Below are 13,542 nucleotides of genomic sequence, written 5' to 3' on the forward strand. Positions count from 1 at the left end.
TCAATCGTGCAGTTCTCCCAACATTAAAGCCACAGGTTTTGTAAAGTAAAATAACACCTGACAAACAGCAATGCTTGTTATTGCAAAAATGAAAGCGAACCAGCAACTGCTGGGGAAAATTGCGGATTTTCTCATCCTTAACCAAAAGCAAACAGCAAGCAATCTCACCAAAGATCTGTTGCTGGGCCCAAGGTTGCTCTTAACTGCCCAGCCTGCAGACATGAAATACACCACGGAGAATGGCTCCTGTTTAGAATGTCCTGGAGGCATCCTTTTGCCCTGCTGCTCTGTTGAATAGCCCCATGAGATAGGACTTGGCCTTGTGTGTTGTGATGGTGCACTTGAATAATAATAAAAAAGAGGCCTTTCCGGTGCAGCAGATTATGTGTCGGCTTCATTAGAGATGAATCTCTTCTTTCAACATGCTTGCTAACACAGATGCTGAGCAGAGCAGAGCAGGCAAAAATGCTGCCTCCTCTGAAACAGCTGGAAAACTCTTCCATCAGCTTCAAAAGGCATCAGGCAATTATAGCCTTGCAGGAGTTGCTTAGTTCACGAGCCACAAACTATCTCCCCCAAAGGCTCTTTGTGCTCAAACAGGCCTACAAATGGAGGGTGGTGATGTCATAAGAACAGAAAATGAGCCTGCTGGGTCAGGCCACGACTGTCTAGTCCAGCATCCTGTTCTCACAGTGGCCAATCAGGTGCCTGCAAGCAAGATCTGAGTGCAGCAACACTCTCCTCTCCTGTGGTTCCCAGAAACTGATGTTCAGAGGAATAATGCCACAGGCTTATGGGAACTCATCACCTCAGTGTACATAGGCTCAGACCTTCAGAGCAAGGGGTGTGATGTGGTGGTGGCTGAGTACAAATTGTGGATTGTGTGCAGACAATCCTTCTAGAAGTTCTATTCTCCAATAGCCATAGCAAAGTGATCTATGTTCAAAAATGAGTTCTGGGCACTATGGGCAAGGTAGGTATCTAGTTGTTCACTGAAACTAAAATGGCTCTATCCCCCCCCCCTAATATCTATGAGGCATGGGGAAAGTGCATTCAACCTTATGTTCAGGTTCTTCCTTATTTGGGGCCATAAGGACACCATTTCTAGAGATGTTGTATAATTCAGAATAAAGTGTGGAAATTGCCATTGCTCAAATGTTCACTTATTGTCAGGACCTGATCAACTTCATGCAAATGTCAGTGGCAGTTGTTGACATCAAATTTCAAAGCTGCAATAATTTGCATCCAAGTTATGTTAGTTGGAGGCCAGTTCCATTAAGTCCTGTGAACCTTACATCCAATTCTATTCCCCCCCCCCATGAATCTGTATCCACATGAGAATTTACGAGAAGCCTTTCCAATCATATTGCTACTTGCTTGTTTTTTCCTTCAGAGAACATCCAAAGTGACATTAGTCTCCCCCCTTCCCATTTGTATTATGCTTTCAAGAAATGCACTTTACCATGAACTCTTTTGCTATGCAAGCATCAGGGTGAGCAATGGGAAAATAATGATACATTAGTCATTGGGGAAGCAAGGAGCCCATGGTTTTCACATTGAAGCTCTGACTATTTTTCTGCATGCTTTTAAGACTGGAATGTGTTCTCATCCTGTACATAATACAATGAATGCTTGAATGGTTCTTTTTTATTATTATTATTAAGAGATATCTTTCAGAAGCATTCAAAAGCTCTTCGTTCAAAGCCATTGTTCGCAATGCAGGTTGGTTTCCCATTGCTCAGCTAAAAAAAAAGCATGGTCCTGTGTAATTCATGCTCGCTTTTGTGCTTTCTCATCTGGCATTCAGAGGTTAATTAGCAGCAGCTAATTAAAAAAGGTAACATTCCTGGACTGTTGTGAAAGTGATAATGGTCCAGGGATAAGGACAAATAAAAGGTAAGTTCATTAAGGTTGAAGAGAGTTAATGAGAGTGAGAATTAAACTAGTCACAAGAATTGGGAAGGAGTTCCCTTCCCTTTTCACTATGGAGTAAAGATAATCAACCAAGGGCAAATTATTCCCATCCCTTAAACTCAAAAGAGCCAGATTCATTTAGGTTTGTCTCAGATGGCAGATACCTCAGTTCCAGAACCTTTTAGATGTCCTTTTCTGTAACTTTCCCAATCCTGAGCAGCCTCTTTGCCTCTGGAATGATGGCTACAACATTTGTATGCTCCTATTTGAATACCCCTTAAAAAAACAAACAAAAAAAACCCTCCTTCTGCAAACCTCAGGGGTTTTCTGATACTTCCCTTTTGTCATGAACTAGCAGGACAACAGGGAGGAGGAAGGGGATCCCAGCGAGGGCTGTAGCCAGGACTGGAACACACTGGGGCAAGTTGGGGTTGGGGAAGGAGAGGTTGCTGTAGGAAGTACTCACAGGGTGCCAGAAGATGATGAGCAGCTGGGGGTCAGTGCACAGGAACCAGAGCAGCAGGACCCATCACCAGAGCCATAAAGGCCCCTGTCTCCACAAACACAGCAGGTTCTGAGGCATAGAAGCAGCAGGTGTGGTGCTGCAGGAGGTTGAGGCAGGCAAAGGCCCACAGCTCAGATCACTAGCTGGCCAGGTGGGGCTTGCTAGCTCTGGGAGGAGGTGTGTGATTCCTCAGCTGGAGTAGACTCAGGGCAGGTGAGGGTCACATGCTTCATCAAGTCTCATCAAGCCCAGATGCTGTAATCAGCAGACAAAGTATTACAGGGCAGCAGGGCTAAGGTACTGTGCCTGCTCAACTGCCCATGTAAATGGACTTTAACACTCCTGAACCTCCATGGGATTGTGCTTCTGGGTTGTCTCCTCACTGCTGGACTTTGGACTTGGCCTGGCCCTAAACCTTGTTTCCTGACCCTTGGACTTTGGACTCGACATACTGACTTGCTACCAGGTAGGCCTGGGGTTCAGGACACCTTTTGTGCATGGAAAGCTACAGAAGTGTTAACACTCATGAGCTGGAGATGGGAACTAGTCTTAAGTCGGAGATTCTGACTAAACATCAGGAAGAACATTCTAACTATAGAAGCTGTTCAACAGTGGGACAGACTCCCCCAGAAGGTGGTGGACTCTCCTTTATTGGAGGTTTTTAAGCAGAGGTTGGATGGCCATCAGTCATGGATGCTTTGGTTGAGATGGGTGGGATATAAATAATAAATTTATTTATTTAATTTTTCCTGCATTGCAGGAGGTTGGGCTAGATGACCCTCAGGGGGGTCCCTTCAAATGCTATGATGGTGGTGGTGGTGATCTGTTGTTGAGGAATAGACTGAGTTTAAGTCAAAATAATTTTCTGAACTGTTTCTTTAATTGCATCTACAGTGGTACCTCAGGTTAAGAACTTAATTCGTTGCGGAGGTCCGTTCTTAACCTGAGGTACCACTTTAGCTAATGGGGCCTCCCACTGCTGTTGCGCCACTGTCATGCGATTTCTGTTCTCATCCTGAGGTAAAGTTCTTAACCCGAGGTACTATTTCTGGGTTAGCAGAGTCTGTAACCTGAAGCGTCTGTAACCCGAGGTACCACTGTATTTAAATGTAATCAGTCCAAGCCCTGTTCCTTCAGTTTAGGGTGGCTCTTACAGGTTGGGTGGGCACATTGCATGTTGTGCTATTCCTCTGCTTAGTTTTGCCATGAGATTGCAAATGTGAGATCTGAAACATTGCTGAGTTGTGTCCTGAAAAAAAGGGAAACAACTTAAGCTTGCAGGGAGATTAAATTATCCATGTAAAAATAATGGGTGGACTTAGTTGTGTTCGTCCCTTGTCTTAATGGCTGATTTCCTGTTCACCTGGAAAGTGTCACAGTGAAAAATCAAGTTGCCAGCCTTTCTCCAGAATATTTGCCATGCACCATACTGTGTGATGTGCAGTGCTTCCTGAGGATCTTGTCTTGTACACGCTTCTTTATGCATTGCTTTGAGCCAGGGCTTAAAGTCTGGAAGAGGTTGAACTATAGCTACTTAGAACTAAACATGGGCTTGATATGACGATCAAAAGCTAAAGTCAAATGGAATGTGTGCATAAGCTGTGGTACACTTCCTTTGGCAAAGAATGTGTGAAAGAACTACTACAGGAGATTATATGAAGGTAAAGCATCTTAGACCTACTTTGTACACTTGCCCTTTCTACCACTCTGTAGTAACTGCAATAAATAATATCTTTGTGTACAATACATTCTCCTAGGGAGGTTAATCAAAAGATGCTTAAAGAACTCCCAGCAACACTGTAGGATTTGGTGTTGTGTCTTCCCAACTCCAGGATGTCCAGATTTAGCACTGGAGAGCAGTGGCAGTGAATGAGTCTGCATTTATGGCTCCAGTGTGCATTTCACTGACCGCTGCTGAAAAGGAAATAGTGGAGTGAGCACATTTAAGGCTTAGAGCATTAAAAAGTCATTTACATTATCACTTAATGCACTGGGAGAGAGAAAGCCCTCCATTTTAGAGGCTTTAAAAGACAGCTGTGCTAAATTGGATTTGCCTCTGGGAAGCAGCAGGAGATGTACCAGAACCACAACACTGTTCTTGAATTTGATTGCTCCTTTTGCAACACCATATTTTGGGGGAAGGGAATGCATTAATGTTTACTATTGCAATAACATACTAGCTAAGGTATTCAAATGCCGTCTGACCCGATATCTATTGCTGAGGTTTACCACGTTCTCTTTCTGCACCAGACGAGTGTTTTGTGCTCTTTAATATGGCGGGGGGCAATGATTGGTGATTTTAAAATTTATTTGTTGCCTACTTGATTTGGTAGCGGGTCTTACTGCAGGGAAGGACAAGCTGGAACCATCCAGATGGTGCTGGACTCTAACTCCCATCAGCCCCACCCAGCATGGCCAGTGGTCAATGTTGGGAACTGTAGTCATTATCATCTGGAAGGTCACAGGCTCCCCACCAGTGTCTTACTGAATTCATGTAAACCTGCTTCAGAGTGCACATGCAAGTGATCAGGGTTCCTGTTGCATTCCATAGCTTACAATGGACTGAAGCTTACTGCTTCTACTTCTTTCTTGTTCAATCTCCTCTTTACAGGTTCCCCTGTCTCTGATTCTGATTAGTCTAATCATTTGCTTGCCATCTTATGCTGATCTCCACCACCATCCTGCCCAGATACAACCTTCCCCTGCCTTTTCCTACATCTCATCTCTGGTTGCCGAGCCATTCTCCTCCTTCTCCTCCTCCTTGATAAGAGTTTCCCTCAGTATCACTGGAAGGTGTTGGGTACTGAGACAATAAGCACACTGAAGAGTTGGGTCATCAGCTACCTCTGGGGTTGGAGGTGCTATGGCCCATGGAACTGACTGCGTGAGCCACTTCCACAAGGTTTCTCGACGATCAGACAGCAATGACCTGATCAGAGGTGGAGCTAGCTGCTCCAGCACCTGGAGTGGTGCACATGCTGTGCACCCAGGGGCAGGGCTAGCCACCTGTGGGGGCACCGCCCATAGCGAGTGGCAAGGGTCCCAGGGGGCGCCACGAATGGTGATTGGCAAGCATCCGGGGGGGGCGCCCATGGCGAGCATCCCAGGTGGGGGCGCAGCGATGTCACCCCCCTCAGGGATGATACCCGGGGCAGACCGTACCCACCGCACCCCCTTCCTCCACCATTGGACCTGATCAATGTTTTCTTTGTTATAATGTTTTCAGCTGTTTCCCACTCAAATCTCCATGTGCTTCCATCACCTTGTTGCTTTCTCCTGTCTACCTGCTGCAGACACAAAACTCTTAGGCAAACTATCATGGTTCCCTGTTACCAGCCAAACATGGCATTTCTTGCTGAGCAGGAAGAAGTCATTATTCGCATGTACCTGAGTGTTTACTGTCCTCCTGGGTGAAATTAGGAAAGAGGAAAAATTTTTAAAGAGAGAATTCTGAGAGTGGTACAAGAGAATGAATCACTTTGCTGTCTCTGGAGCCAGGGGAAAATGTTAAGTAAAAATAATTAAGTCAAACAAAACAAGCTAATTATGTAAATACACATTAATAATTTTATTGTAGTGAAATTCTAAGCAAAGACCGCAGAAAGGAAGGTGTTACTTAACAATAAAAAAACAAACACAAAGAGTTTGTTCTCCCATTAGAGGAGCGTATGAAGTGTGGTGTCCCAACTGCTTTTTCACTTATAATGATCATTAAGGTGGTCATTTTTGCTGATGACACAAAATTACTTAGGGCTATAAAACAAGAAACACAGTTCCAAAAAGATATCTCAAAAATGCACTTCAGTGTAAGCAAGTGAAAATTAAGCACACTGAGGCAAAATATACTCACCTTGCTTATATGTTAACTGATGGTGAAGGAACCAGGAAAGAGATCTTAGGATCATGGAGGGCTATAGTTGGAATGGGTAGGCCATAGCTAAGTGGTGGAGCACATGGTTTGCATCCAAAATGTCCCAATTCAATCTCCAGGTAGGAGTGGGAATATCTACTATCTTAAACTCTGAAGAGTGACTGCCAATCAGTGTTGGCAGTGCTGCACTAGATGGATCAATGATCTCAATATTGTGGTCAACAAAAGCATCAGTCACTTAAAGCAAAACAGAAAAACTTCTTAGCATCTCCCGCTCTTTCTGGAGAGAGTATTTAGAGTATCTGAAATTTTCTAGATGCCTATTGTGCAGACGGACTGACCAACTGATTATATTGACACACACACCCCTAGATGTAAAAGAGAGATCATTATCCAACTGACATCAACATCAAATATCTTTCATTAAGTTTCTACATCTAAGAAATACTTTCTCTAGTACACACTCACACCCATCACAGCTATGTCCTTTTTTGCCAATAGCTTCTCCCTAAAAGATTACCCAGTTCTTCCTATGAATCCACTATTGTTGTTGGCATCTGTCTTGGGACACAATGGAGGTGTGTGCCTTTGGGGATGAAACTGAACTGTTGGAAGGTTGCAGCACCTTTTGTGGTTGTAACGATAGATACAGGAGAGACATGTTTTGTTGCAGCTGGGACAGATGAAGGCAACTGCTACTGCAGATGCACCATGGTGTGTGTTCTCCCTATGCTCCTTCCAGTCATCATTCCTCCTCTGATCACTGCTATGGATACACAACCTGACTCCAGGCACTGTGATTGTCTGCAAGGGATTCCCACATGGTGGGGTTGCTGTTGGCAGCCTTCATGTCTGATTTGCAGACATCTTTGTAACACAGAATAAGTCTGCCAACAGGCTTGGTACCTGAAGCCAGCTCCCCATAGAGCATGTCCTTGGGGATCCTGCCATCTTCCATTATGTGGACATGAGCAAGCCAGCATAGATGCTGCTGATATGGTAGTGTAAACATGTTAGGAGTCCGGGCTTGGGAGAGGACATCTTTGTTTGAGACTCTGTCCTGCCATGTGATGCCCCCAAATCTTCCTGACGCAGCATATGCAGAAGGTGTTAAGGGGTCATGGGTATAAATTGCCCATAACTCACTTTCATAAAGCAGCATGTTCAGCATGCAAGCCTGGTAGACCTTCAAATTGGTATTGATTGTTAGCATCACATTTTCCCATACCCATCTGGAGAGGCAAGCCATTGTCGTAGTTGCCTTGCCAAAATGCTTGTCCAACTCAGCATTGATGGAGAGCTTGTTGGTTATGGTGGAACCCAGGTAGACAAAATCACCTACCATCTCAATAGTAGATGCTGATGTGTGGAGTCCTGGAAACATCTTGTGTCAACACTTCATCAGTCTTTGGTCAAACTGAAGGCATATGAGAGCACCAGAGAGAAAGAAGAATATGCTAAAGAGAGTAAGATGAGAACACAGCCCTGTTTCACACTGTTCTTTATAGGAAAAGCATCTGAAGATGTGTCATCATACTGGACAGTGCTGCACATGTTCTCATGAAAGACCCACTAAATATTGTAGTTTTCTCAGGTTCTCTGTGGCCAAATGATAGCTAGAGCAAGTTCCAGAGACAGAAGAGCTGTTTCAGAAGTCTTTAGCTCTCCCCACTGACTATCAGCAAATCAGTAACTTGGATCAAAACTATCACAGATTTGAACCCCAAATAAGGAAACTTGTGGGAAACAAGGCAGTTTGTTATTCTGAGGATCTCTGATAAGTGAATTGGATAGCAGCAGCAATGAGGTTTAGATCTTGATCCCCTGGGTGAACAATGTTAAAGGCAAGAGAGACTTGTTCTGGAGTAAACTCCCTAATTGGCATGGCAACCTGCATCACTTTTATTATTTGGTTGATAAAAATATAAACAGCTAATTAACTCTTTTGGGATTTGGTGGGATATGGATGGAGGAACAGGTAGGCTTCTTCATGTAGTGGAAAATGACACTCGTGAGGGAGAAAGAATCTTTATTTGATCTGAAATGTTTTGAGACACAACACAGCTTGGTTTTCAGCAGAACTGAAATAAACAAATTGTATCTGGATGTCTCAAACATACTCTGGTAAGCAGCAAAAGTGAGAGCAAGTGACATTGAGATTTATAACAGGGATGGGGAACCTGTAGACCTCCACATGTTGTTGGACTCCCAGCCCCAATAGCCACAACCAACATTGGCCAATGGTCACGGATGATAGGAATTGTAGTCCAGCCACACCAGGTAGGCCACAAGTCCCACATTCCTGATTTAGAGAGATGAAGAACCATGAGTAGTCCATATGCATAGATAAATGAACATCACTGCTTTTTTAACTTTGCTCCTCACAAGTCTTTGTTGCAGGCAAGTTTGGGAGTAAGGCTCAGTCTTAGAGGGTCTTTGTAGCTGGAGCAGGGGAAATAGAATCATAGAATTCTAGATTTGGAAGAGATCCCAATGGTTACGTAGTCCAACCTGCTGTAATACAGGAATCTCAACTAAATAGCCAGGTATGGCTCTACCATTAAATAAGATGAGGCAGCATGCAAGGATTAACCTCTCTCTTCTTTGAGGCCTTAGTGCAGGCCTTGGAGCTGAGGATGCCTATTAAAACTGAGGCAATGTTCTCTCAGGTGTGCCTCATAGTATTTCATGAGTTGGTGTTTATTATCTTTTGAAGAAAGGGCTGCTTTTGTTGATGTCGTTGGGGTGCTCCACTGAACCAGTGGTGCTTGCTTCTGTCTGCATAGGTTCAACTTGAAAAGCACAAAAGATCTTCATACAGTAGGAATGCAACCTCCAGCTTTTAATTAGAAATGCATGCTAAGAAATAGTACCAACTTTGGTTGCTAGATGACATAGGAATTCCATCAAAGGAAATGAAAGAAGTATTGAGACTCCACTTGATAATTCTTCACATTCTCACATCTCCTATGTGAATCTGTTACAATCAAACCTGAAAGACTTGCTATCGCCTCATTTGCTTACAGAGCCAGGTGAGCCCTGGAACTGGGTTTTACCTCTGCTGCACCTTCTCATTTCCCCTCTTGCCTTTTCACGTTCATCAAGAGAGACATGGACTTTTGAGCTGAGATTTCTACAGTAGTAGCTGGGGCACATTGGGACTGGTAGAGTGGAAGGGAGGGAGGCCAGCAGTAGTTGGATCCAGAACCAAGAATTGGCAATGTGAATGCTTTTTAGTTTTATCCCCATCCTCCTCCTTACTGAATTCTACAAGAGCACAGCTGAGACCTAGGAGGAGGAAGGTGAGAGCTAATGCCACACCCTAGACTAGCTCAGTGTTTCCCAACCTTGGGCCTCCAGCTGTTTTTGGACTACAACTCCCATCATCCCTAGCTAGCAAGACCAGTGGTCAGGGATGATGGGAAATGTAGTTCAAAAACAGCTGGAGGCCCAAGGTTGGGAAACACTGGACTAGCTGTCAGTAAGAAGTCAGGCAGGAAGGTGAGAATTGGCTGAAGGCAAATTGAGGTTGGTGGAGCAATGCCCCATTTGTCCTAATGGAGAAGACTTTACTGGATTTCTGAATGGCACCTTTCACCAAAATGCTTTCTGTTGCAGGCTCAATCCACTACCCTGACTATCATACAAACATAGGCTACCAATTGGTTGGTTGGTGTTATTTTCAAACAAGTACTCTGAAGAGCCAGGCGCAAATATATTTTAATAGATTGCACATGGCTGCTTACCCTTGCCAAAACCTATTGGTGTTTCACAACTTTCTGACTTGTTGCAGGACCTTAGCCAGACCTAGCAGAGTAAACGCAGAATCCACAGAAGCAATTGGAGACTTGGCTGCAGACAGGATAGATGAAGCAGGAACCAGGAACTTGTAGTTAGGTGCTTATTATATATAGTGGACTATTTACAGGAACAGAACACAGATCTTTAGCTAGCTCTCTCCGACACGACTCACAACTCCTACACTCACTGACACACTGAACCACTGAAAACCTGAACTCCAAACACTGAACTAACACATTCCAGTTAGTAGGCCATTAATTATCACTCCCTTGAGAGAGCTTGACCAATCAGGGAGCTGTCTCCTCCAGACTTACTCTTTCACATGACCTTCTGGCTGGCTGCCAAACCTTAATTGACTCTGTGTGAATAGCTGCACGTACAGTTTCCCAACACAATCCACTACCCTGACTATCATACAAACATAGGCTACCAGTTGGTTGGTTGGTGTTATTTTCAAACAAGTACTCTGAAGAGCCAGGCGCAAATATATTTTAATAGATTGCACATGGCTGCTTCCCCTTGTTTTTCTAAGAGGTCACTAAACATATTCTGTTCAAGGGATCTCTATTAAAATGCTACAGACCTTCTCTGCTTGCCTGCTGAGTCCATCCTGTTTGTTCCTTCCAAGCTTCCTATTGGAAAACAATAGCCCCAAAACAGACTACCAGCAGATGTTTTATTTTTGTGTCCTAAGAGAGCTGTAACTTTAAAAGACTAAAGCACAATAAATAGGGTGCTTTCTGCAACCTATCTACTTCTACTGCAGTATCTGTTGAAAGCTTGTGGATGAAACTTTTCAGTTCTTCTCACTGATCCCTTTCTGCAAGGTACGGGAAAATGTAGTTCTTAACAACTTTCTATCTCCCCAGGAATTCATTTTAGAATTATACAACTGAAGGGCTAGAAGAGAACTTAATAGATTGTGACATGATATATCTCCTTGTTGGCAACTGATTTAAACAGCAGCTACACAGATTTAGGGTTTAATATCATACCAGGTAGGGAAATTCTGTAAGAACAGTTTGGTAGTGGAGTAGTTTTTGTGAAAAATATATTGACATTCCTTTTGTAGGTTAGAGCCAAAGCTCATTCAGAAATGCATATGCATGATTCAGTGCCTGGTCACTAAATGACATTGCAGCCATACTTGCTACTGAGCATGTGAATTACCAGCGCTGAAATGCATTAAATTTGAGATGATGTTAGAGGACGGGAAGTTTCTTTCTAAAGGGTAGTCCACATTCATATATGCATTATCTGACTTGATTTCTTGATTCACTAGCAGCTGAGTATGTAAACGTTTTCTACTAAAAGCGTTGGCTCTATTTACGGTAATACCCAACACAATTAGAATCACATGAGGGAGGCTTCTAACTTCAGAGGTTATTCCTTCAACTCATGAATGGAGAAAGGTGGCGGAGCTTTCTACCACTCTTCTACCACTTGATGGCACTTGGCTCAGGGGCTATGTCAACTCCAGGCTGATGTAGTCCAGAGCAAGCTTTTGCCAGCTCCCATGACTTCCACCCAGAGTGGTGTGAGCAATGAAGAAGAAGAGGAGTTTGGATTTGCTATCCCACTTTATCACTACCCTAAGGAGTCTCAAAGCGGCTAACATTCTCCTTTTCCTTCCTCCCCCACAACAAACACTCTGTGAGGTGAGTAGGGCTGAGAGACTTCAGAGAAGTGTGACTAGCCCAAGGTCACCCAGCAGCTGCATGTGGAGGAGTGGGGAAGTGAACCCGGTTCACCAGAACCCGGTCCACCACTCTTAACCACTACACCACACTGGGTCTCAGGGACTTGGATGTGGTGGTGACTCTGGTGCTTTGTCATGTCCTGCCATTGCTCCACTGGGATTTGGATGCTTTTCCATACTCATCCAAGTACAATGTCTCAGAACCACATCTAAGGAATAAGCAGCCAGAGAGGGGAGTTGTAGAATTCTGAAAAGTGGAGGGTACAGCAGGATTCAGCATTCCTCAGTTCTTCCCATGTCTGTCCTGTATCTCGCAGTTTTGTATATTGAAAGCACAGTCTGGATTGGGAATACTGCGAACATATAGTTCTATTTTATATTATAGTGCTGCAGTGGAGGGATTTGGGCCTGATTGCTCTAAGCGGCAATTCCAGCCTCCTGACTGCTATAGGCTGGTTTATTGTGATTGCTTATTGAGGGGAATTAGCTATAATGTTTGTTTGCACTCAAATCTGTCCAATGAATTTAGGTACAATAAGTGTTGTTGTTATTATTAGAATTACTCTGACATGGAACCATAAAAACAGCACAATGAATGGTGGATAATTGGGAAATGCCATAAAGGAGCTAGAAATGACAGGTTTTCTTCTCCAGATAAATTTACTGATGCTAACCAGTGCCTTATATATACAGATACTATCACATCTCCACAATAATAAACAATGGGTAGCAAATTCAAGTCAGGAGTCATAGTCTTGTTAGAAGAGAAGGACATGGTTTTGATCAATGGATAAATAAGGTTGTTCTTAAAAGTCAAGGCTTGTGGGTTCAACAAAATGAATCTTGCATCTGATTGACTGAAGCTTTATTACTGCTCAGTGTTATTAGTGAAGCTTTAATATTGCCTGGCAGTTAAAAGATGACACTTGCAGTCTCCCTGAGCCCAGATAATAAACATCCTGCATTTAATTCCTCTTCCTGGAAGCTAGTGTGAAGGTGAATCAAAGTGTTGCGATACTGTAATTGGGCAAGATTGAAGTGCTTGTAAACTGTGGCAGGTTGTATAGAAATTCATTCAAGTTTCCATGCTAAAGAAGAATTTGGTGTGGTTCTTACACGCTGCAGAGTGTGTTGCATTGGTTCTCATGGCAGAATTTCTTTATTTTGTCCATAAAACAAAGCCTAGTGTGTCCAGTGTCCTGTTTGTTCGGTGTCGTCCTGGGAATGCTTCTAAACCTCAGATACTAATATCAAAATTGAATAGCCATTCCTAGAAGGCCTTACCTACTCTAGGGCCATCCTACTCTAGTGCCATCCAGTGACTATGAAGTGCACAGGTAATGCCTCATCCCAGGGGAAAGGTTTGACAAGGATATTGGTTGGACTGAGCACTACTTGATTCTTCTCCTCTCCCTACTTTTATTTTGAACCCCTCTCTTGACCAGTTTCCCCACATCTGGGATTCAGAGTCAGAGACATTTGGCATCACACTGCCTATGCATTTCTCATTGAGCCCCCGCTCCATAATACTTAATATATCCAACTTTTCCAGGTTAAAAAAAATCCTCAGAAAACCAGTAATGTGGGAAGAGGAGAGTAGCATGTCTGGGAAGAAGCAGGACAGAAACAACACCCTAGAATGGATAATCAAGAGAGGATACCTGGAATTAGTCAGAAAAGCTACACGAACAGTGAGGGAGATGAAAGGCAGGAACATATATAATGGTCTGCTGAAGAAGTCACAATTAGAGG

Source organism: Podarcis erhardii (genome assembly GCF_964252035.2).
Source record: "Podarcis erhardii genome assembly, chromosome: 1".
Lineage (NCBI taxonomy): Eukaryota > Metazoa > Chordata > Lepidosauria > Squamata > Lacertidae > Podarcis > Podarcis erhardii.